The following is an 8,463-nucleotide window of genomic DNA, read 5'->3' as shown; positions in this document are numbered from 1 at the left end:
GGTTACTCCAGTTCCCCTCTGGGGCCGAGACCAATGAACTCCATTATCACTTATGTATTTTCAACGGTAGAGTTTCTGCACTCCGTAGATTAAGGTGTGGAGCTCTGCTGTTCCACATGATTTAATGCAAAGTACTACTGTTTTATATTCAATTCAACTTATTCCGCTTCTAAGATATCCATTCGCACCCAAGAACATGATGAATGTGATGATTATGTGACACTCATCATCATTCTCACTTATGAACGCGTGCCAGACAAACACTTCCATTCTACATGCAAACAAGCTAGAATGAGTATCTCTTAGATATCTAATACAGAGGACCGAGTCTGAGATATTAGAATCTTCGTGGTATAAGTTAGAACCCATAGATAGCCATTCCTGAGATCCAGAAAGTCTAAACCTTGTCTGTGGTATTCCGAGTAGGATCTGGGAAGGGATGGTTATGACGAACCTCAAACTCGGGAGTGCTGGGCGTAGTGACAGACGCAAAAGGAGGGTGAATCCTATTCCAGTATGATCGAGAACCTCCAGATGATTAGCCGTGCCGTGACAGAGCATTTGGACCTTTTTCACAGAGAGGATGGGATGTAGCCATTGACAACGGTGATGCCTTACAGAAAGCTTGCCATGGAAAGGAGTAGGACTGATTGGATGAAGACAGCAGGAAAGCAGAGGTTCAGAGGAACGAAGGCATCTCTATACGCTTATCTGAAATTCTCACCAATGAATTACATAAGTATTTCTATCTTTCTTTTCTGTTTATTTATTATTATTATTTGAAAACTCCATAACCGTTTGATATCCGCCTGACTGAGATTTACAAGATGACCATAGCTTGCTTCATACCAACAATCTCCGTGGGATCGACCCTTACTCACGTAAGGTTTTATTACTTGGACGACCCAGTGCACTTGCTGGTTAGTTGTATCGAAGTTGTGACAAATTATGAATTAAGATTAGAGCACCAAGTTTTTGGAGCCATTACCAGGGATCACAATTTCGTGCACCACAACCCCAAATCATACAAACAAGCATAAATTCATGATCCACAAGCAATACAACTTATTCAATTCAAAAATACCGAATCAAAACTAAGCTAATCATCATACCACAAGAAAGCAACTAATTCAAAAAGCTATAAAACAAAAGATAAAGTTGGAACAATGTTACCATGGTGGGGTGTCTCCTACTGAGCACTTTGGTTTAGAGTCCAAAGTTGGACTTTGCATGGCTTTATTGGTCACTTGAAACTTCTCCAAGGAGGAAAATCTCCAACTCCTTGGCATTCTTGGGTTGAGTGTGATATCTTGAATCAGACTTCTTGGCAACCTTCTTTTCTTCCTGTTCCTTGCCAACCTCAATCACTTCATCTTCGATTATATCGCACCCAAAGATAGAATAGTCTTCGAGGATGGGTTTCCTTGATTCCTCCAATGTGAACGTTGCTACCTTGTCATCGGCCTCAAAAGAATAGACTCCTGAATGTGCATCCAGCTTGAATCGGGATGTCTTTAAAAATGGCCTTCTAAGTAGAATGGATGATGGCTTGTCTGAGTCAATGGGAGGAGTCTCCAAAATATGGAAATCTACCAGGAAGAGTAAACCTTGGATGTCAACTAGAACATTTTCTGCAATCCCCACAACTGATACAATGCTCTTATCAGCCAACACGAATCTTGCCCCGGACCTCTTTAAGGGTGTGATAAACCCCCTTTGTAAGGTTTATCTTGTGTTGAATTTAGAGCATTTTGATAACCTTTCCTCACATTTATTCAATGAAATATCATGATTTTGTGATTCTCTCTGTATTTAAACTTAGATGTGAAAACATGCTTCTAGACCTATAATTTAATGAATTTCTATTTCCTTTTGATTCTACTAGATGCCTTGATGTGGTTGTTAGTGATTTCAGAATTGAAAAAGGCTAAGAATGGATCAAGGGAGCAAGGAAGGAAGCATGCAAGTGGAGAAGATCATGAAAATCCAAAGAATTAAACTCGGCCATGGACGCGCACGTGCACAAGGCGCTTACGTACACCTTGCGAAGTCGCCCAAGGACGCGTACGCATGCTGTGCACGTACGCATCGGTGCTGATATATAATTTTTTAATAGAACACGTGCCTGGAAATTTTTCAGGTTTTCAAAGCCCATTTGGAGTTGAGTTTTGGCGGGAAAAGGATTAAAAGACCAAGGAATGAAGGGGAAGGCATCAGAAGTTCACACACACATTAGGCTAGTTTAGTTTTAGTTTTGGAGAGAGAAGCTCTCACTTCTATCTAGAATTAGGATTAGGATTAGGTTTAGTTCTTAGATCTAGGTTTTAATTCATGCTCTTTTCTACTTCTTCTTCTTAATTTCTTGTTGCTACATTCATCATTCTTCTGCTGTTGTTATTACTTTCTTCTACTTTGTTTGTAGATTCACTTTTGTTCATTCTATTTTCTTTTAATACAATTTGAGGTAATTCATGTAGATCTTATTTTCTTTGATTGTTGTTGTTGATTTCCGACATTCGATTGTTATAGGTTTTATCCTTGTTATCAATTTACTATGCTTTTCTTTTGTTCCTCCCAAGTGTTTGATAAAATGCTTGGTTGGATTTTAGTATAGATTTTAATTCCTCTTGGCCTAGGTGGAGTAATTAGTGATGCTTGAGTTATCTAATTCCTTTGTTGGTCGATAATTAGAAGTTGCTAATTGATTTGGATACCACTAACGCTAGTCTTTCCTTTGGGAGTTGGCTAGAACTTGTGGAATCAAGTTGATTCATCCATTTGACTTTCCTCCACGGTTAGAGGTTAACGAAGTGGTAGCAATGGACAATTTGTGATCACAATTGAGGAGGATAACTAGGATAGAACTTCTAGTTCTCATATCCTTGCCAAGAGCTTTTTATAGTTATTAGCTTACTTTCATTGCCATTTATGTTTCTTGTCTAAAACCTCAAAACCCCAAAACATACTTCATAACTAATAACAAGACACTTTGTTGCAATTTCTAGGGAGAACGACCCAATGTTCAATACTTCGGTTTATAAATGTAGGGGTTTGTACTAGTGACAAACAAACTTTTGTATGAAAGAATTAATGTTGGTTTAGAAACTATGTTGCAACGAGACTTCATTTGTGAATTCTAGACCACACAAAAATCCTCTCATCAAAATGACAAGTTCAATCTCTCATAAATGGGGAGTGGCATAATGCTTACGCACGCCCCCAAGTCACACATACAGCCCGTGAACTGAATCCCACCAATCACGCAAGTAACCAAACATGGGCCGAGATCATTGCATTTTTTAGTAGTTAAAGAAGAGATAGAATCATCTACTGGCCTTTTGTTGAGTTCGCCAATTTTCTCCTTGTGGGTACTGATGAGTCCATATTTTCCGATATATTTTGGTTTGATTTGGATGGATTTCATCACATAAAGCCACATTTATTCATCCAAATAGCATGCTTTTGTGTTTTCTCCCTAAATTGAACTTAATTGTGAAAACATGTTATTTTGTGCTTAATTTAACCAATTTTATTACACTTTCATTCCATTAGGTGCCTTGATATGTTGATGAGTAATTTCAGGTTTACAAGGCTAATATGAATGGAAGAAGTGATGGAAAAGCATGCAAAAAGGGAGAAAGCATGAAGAAATGAAATTTTGGGAGACTCAGTTTCCGTGCGTGCACACCGTGATGCGTGCGTACGCATAGGCGCGCAAGTTTGGCGACGCGTACGCGTGACCCAGCATACGCGTGGGAGCATATTTCGCCAAACGACGCGTACGTGTGACCCACACGTATGCGTCGATGCAGTCACGTGACTTCATTAATTCAGCACGCTGGGGGCGATTTTGAGGCTTTCTTGGCCCATTTCTGAAGGCTTGGAGGCTGGAATGAAGTTTTATATGAAGGGAATTCAACACATTAGCTTGGAGAGCTCACTTGGAGGGTAGAAACACATAGTAGGAGTAGGAGTAGTGTAGATTAGGAAATTCTCTCTTAGGGTTTTAATTAGGGTTTGTAGAATTTTATACTTCAAGTTTGATTTTGGATTATAGCAATTGCATTGTAAGTATTCCTTTAATTTCCCTTTCAATTACACTACTTGTTCTACACTTTCATATATTTTACTCTCTCTTGTCAATATTCACATAGTCTTGCAATTTCGGATTTCTAGTTGTTGAATTTGATGTTTGATGCTTATTTTATGTTTGTTGAGTTGCTTTGGTTGCTTGTTATCATTTATAGTTCATAGCTTTCACTATTTTCCCAATTTTGCCATGTTTCATGTTTATGCCCACTATGTGTTTGATGAAATGCCTATTTTGGTTATGGGGTAGATTTCCACCCCTTGGCTTGGGAAAATGAGTTTATGGACTACTAGAGCCATAATGTCCAACATTTAATGATAGTTCTTGGGTTGTTAGTTGTTATTGTCTCCACTAACGCTAGCTTTTTACTAAGGTAATTAGTAAGTTAGCTAGCACTTGGGGATTAATAACAATTATGGTCACTTGACTTATCCTCCAATGTTGAGGGTTGACTTAGTGAGATTAATCCATCATAATTATCATAGTTGCGGTTATGGCAAGGAAGGGATTCCATAACTCATCCCAAGTCAAGGTTTCATTTATGTCTTGAACTACTTTCCCACCACTTTATAGCATTACTTGTCCATATTACATACATAGTTCTTTTATTCCTTTATTGCTTTATTAATTACAATTTTGTCTTGTTCTTTTATTTCTTTATTGCTTGCTTCTTTATTGAAAACACCCTTTGCTTTCTCACAACCAAAATTGTGCACTTATTGGCATTAGTTCCTAGGGAAGACGACCCGAGGTTGAAAGACTCTTGGTTTAGATTAGAAATTGTAAAGTTTGATCGAGCATCACTTGTTGGTCGAGAACTATACTTGCAACGAGGTTATTTCTCCTTTACCAAGAAGGAATTCTTAACCGACGATTTTGCTCGCACCATGTTTTTGGCGCCGTTGCCGGGGAGCTAGCATCATGAGTGCTATATTTTGGTTATTGTAAATATGTCCATAGTGTGAATAGATACTTTTTGGTTGCTTGTTTGCTTTTGTTGGTAATTAAGATTTTGTTTATTTTGTTAATTGATGTCTTTGGTTGTTATTTTCGCTTTCCTCTATGAGTTATCACCCTCTTGGTTTGGAGTTTGGTTGTGCTTATTTTGTAAATTTTGGATTGTATCATGGGATTGGAGCATCAATTTTGGAAGGAGCCACCTCCTCTATATTACAATGAGCCATACCCAACCCAAGGATATGGTGGATTTCACCTTGATTATGCACCTCCACCACCATATATGCCTATGACTCGTACCTTCAACATAACCCTCAATCACCATATTTTCAAACACTACACCACTACCACCATACACCTTCTTACATGCCACCTCAAAACACTTACCAATATGAGCCACCTCCCACATATACAACCTTTCTCCTAAACTATGAACCTCAATTTTCACCAAAATATGAAGTTTTCCAACCCTTGGCCCAAGACTAACTAGACCTTCAAGCCTTTCTCCAATAGCAAGAAGGATTCCGAAGCACACAAGGGCAATTCATGGCTACCATAGCCGAAGTGGTAAACCGCTTGGTTTTACTGCGCTCTGATACGCGAGAATTTGCCTCTCAACAAATTTTCTTCCGGCAAGTGCACCGGATTGTCGTCAAGTAAAAATTCACAAAAGAGTGAGGTCAAATCCCACAAGTATTGGTAGATCGAGAAATTATAATTGAGGAATTGTGCTAGTTAAGCAAAATCAGAATTAAATTTGGGATTGCAGAAATTAAAGTTGGCAGGAAATTTAAATTGCAATAATGTAAATGAACAGAAATTAAATGGCTAGAAATTAAATGACAGAATCTTAAATTGCTGAAAATTAAATGGGATCGGGGAGTTAAGCACGAAAGTAAAGATGCAGAAAGTAAAATTGAATGGGTAGATCAGAGATAGGGAAATCATTGGGTTTTAGGAGATATTGAATTCTCCGGATCAAATCATTTTTAACTCTTCCTCAATCAATGCATTCATTGACATTACTTGGCAATCTTAGATGATTGGATCCTAATGTCTTGGCTCACCAATCTCTCTAAGCATGAACAATAACCCAATGTCTTGATTTAATTGCTCATGGGAAGAGTTAAAGTTCGGTCACTGACTATACCACACAAATTCATAGATCAAAGTGTTGGTAGGATTACACGTCACTATATCCATCCAAACCCCAATCTAATCCAATGTGAGAAAGCAATTCTAGCATGAATTCTTCATTCCTCTCTTAAGGCTCCGAAGAATTCTAATTATGGATAGCTTCTCTCTCAAGACAACTATCCAATTGAATTAAGACCGAAAGCTTTCTAACAAAAATCAAGAAAAAAGAAAGAAGAAGAAGATGAAAACTACTATTGATCCATTGAATTATAACAGAGCTCCCTAACCCAATGAAAGAGGTTTAGTTGTTCATAGCTCTCAAAATGGAAATTGGAATTGTAAAATACATTCTGAAATTAAAAGTGCAGTAAGTGTAAAATTTCCAAAATTAGGAAAAAAAGGTCCCTCTAACTTAATTTCCAAGCTATCTATACACTTTCTTCCATTGATCTTCAAGCCTTGAATTGGGCTTTTGGCCTTGATGGGATTGGGTTGAAGATAGCTCAAATTGGTTGCCCTTGGTGTTGAGAAGAGATCTGTGTAAAATTTGAGTCCTCATGCTTCATGTTTGAGTCAACATTTGAGGGCCAACGTTGACTCAAACGCCATTTAAAACAAACCAGCAAAACCAGAAAGCTTGCTGTCATTGATGTTTGACTCAATGTTGGAGGGCCAACGTCAGCTAACCTACGCGTACGCGCACCATGCGCTTCCGCACAAAAGGGTCAAAAATGCTCATCCACGCGTGCGCGTGGATGCAAGATTTTCATTTTGCAGTTAAAAATAAAGCATGGGATGCTGGCCTCAGCGTTAGACCTCCAACGTTTCCTCCAACGTTGGCGTTTTCACGCGTACGCGTACTGTACGCTTACTCGTACATTGGTATTTTTTTCATCTGCTCGTACGCGTCACTGACGCGTACGTGTTGATTCAAAATTCTCAACTCCAATTTCTGGGCTTGGCATCGCGGACATTGGAGGCAACGTTTGAGGCAACGTTGGACCTCCAACGATCGGTTTTGGCGCGTACGCACATCGTGCGCTTCCGCGAAAAAGGGTAAAAAATACTCATTTACACGTACGCGTGATGCACGCTTCCACGCGGATATAAAAATTTGCTTTTTTACTCGTACGCATCATAGACGTGTACGCGCCACTCAAAATTCATTCAGCTCTAGAATTGAAGATTTTTTGACCACGCTGGAGGTAACGTTGGATGTCCAACGCTACCTGAAACGTGAGCATCAGCCACCATGCAGAGAAGTGCTCTGTTTCTCTTCCAATGTTTGAGGCAACGTTGGTGGTCCAACTTGGCCACCAACGTTGCTTCCTCTTCATCCTTTCCATGCTTTCCTTCACCTATCATCAACCAATGAATGCATCAAAGCCTTGCTAAAATCAAGAGAATTCTTATCATTCTTAGCATACAAGTAATCATAGAATAAATCATCATGAAATTGCATCAAATCACTCGTGGTTGAATGAATATAGGCATACGTGAATTTCTACCAAATTTGCTTACTTATAGCTCAAAAAGTGCATAAAACCTATCAAAAACAAAGAAAAAAGGATAGTGAAACTAGCCTAAGATGCCCTGGCATCACAACACCAAACTTAAATCTTGCTTGTCCCTATGCAAGTGCTAAATTTATTAAGAAGAAAGAATGAAATAGAAGGGAATGTTCATATCAGCAAGTCATTATTATTAGTCAATGGGGTTTTATGCAGAAAAATGCAACAGCTTACTTCTTGTTGATCTTTATGCATAGAAAGTCTCCTTCAAGCATCAATTTTCATACTGCTATGACCTCTTATTATTCATTCATCCTTGGTAGTTATTTTTCTTCATTTTCTTTTCCTGTAGACTTTAGCTCAGTCTCATGTGTTGTAGCAGTTTGTTAGCTCATTTGTACTTAACACATTATTCACTACAGATACTTGGCTCAAAATTCTTCTTAGAACATTGATACCCAGCACCTCTTTGGGTTACTAAATGTCTTATAACTAGGTTGCTGTTGATAATGGACTTTCAGTTGATAATCTCAGGTTAGTTAACCCAAGTCACAAAGAGTTAAAGCACTCCATAGAACTTAATCATCCAAGCAGATCCTAGTACAAGGGCACCACACGCATATGTCCTAAGGGCCAAGCTATTAGTGTCTGGCCTTATTCTTTGCTTTCCTTTGTTTTTGCTGCCACTTTTGGCTTTTCTTTTCTTTCTTTCTATTTGTTTTTCTTTTCTCCAAAGACTTTTATTTACTAAGATTCATAGACAGCATG

Source organism: Arachis ipaensis, chromosome B10, assembly GCF_000816755.2.
Source record: "Arachis ipaensis cultivar K30076 chromosome B10, Araip1.1, whole genome shotgun sequence".
Lineage (NCBI taxonomy): Eukaryota > Viridiplantae > Streptophyta > Magnoliopsida > Fabales > Fabaceae > Arachis > Arachis ipaensis.
The sequence above is the reverse complement of the archived record's forward strand: the minus strand, read 5'-3'. Positions refer to the sequence as shown.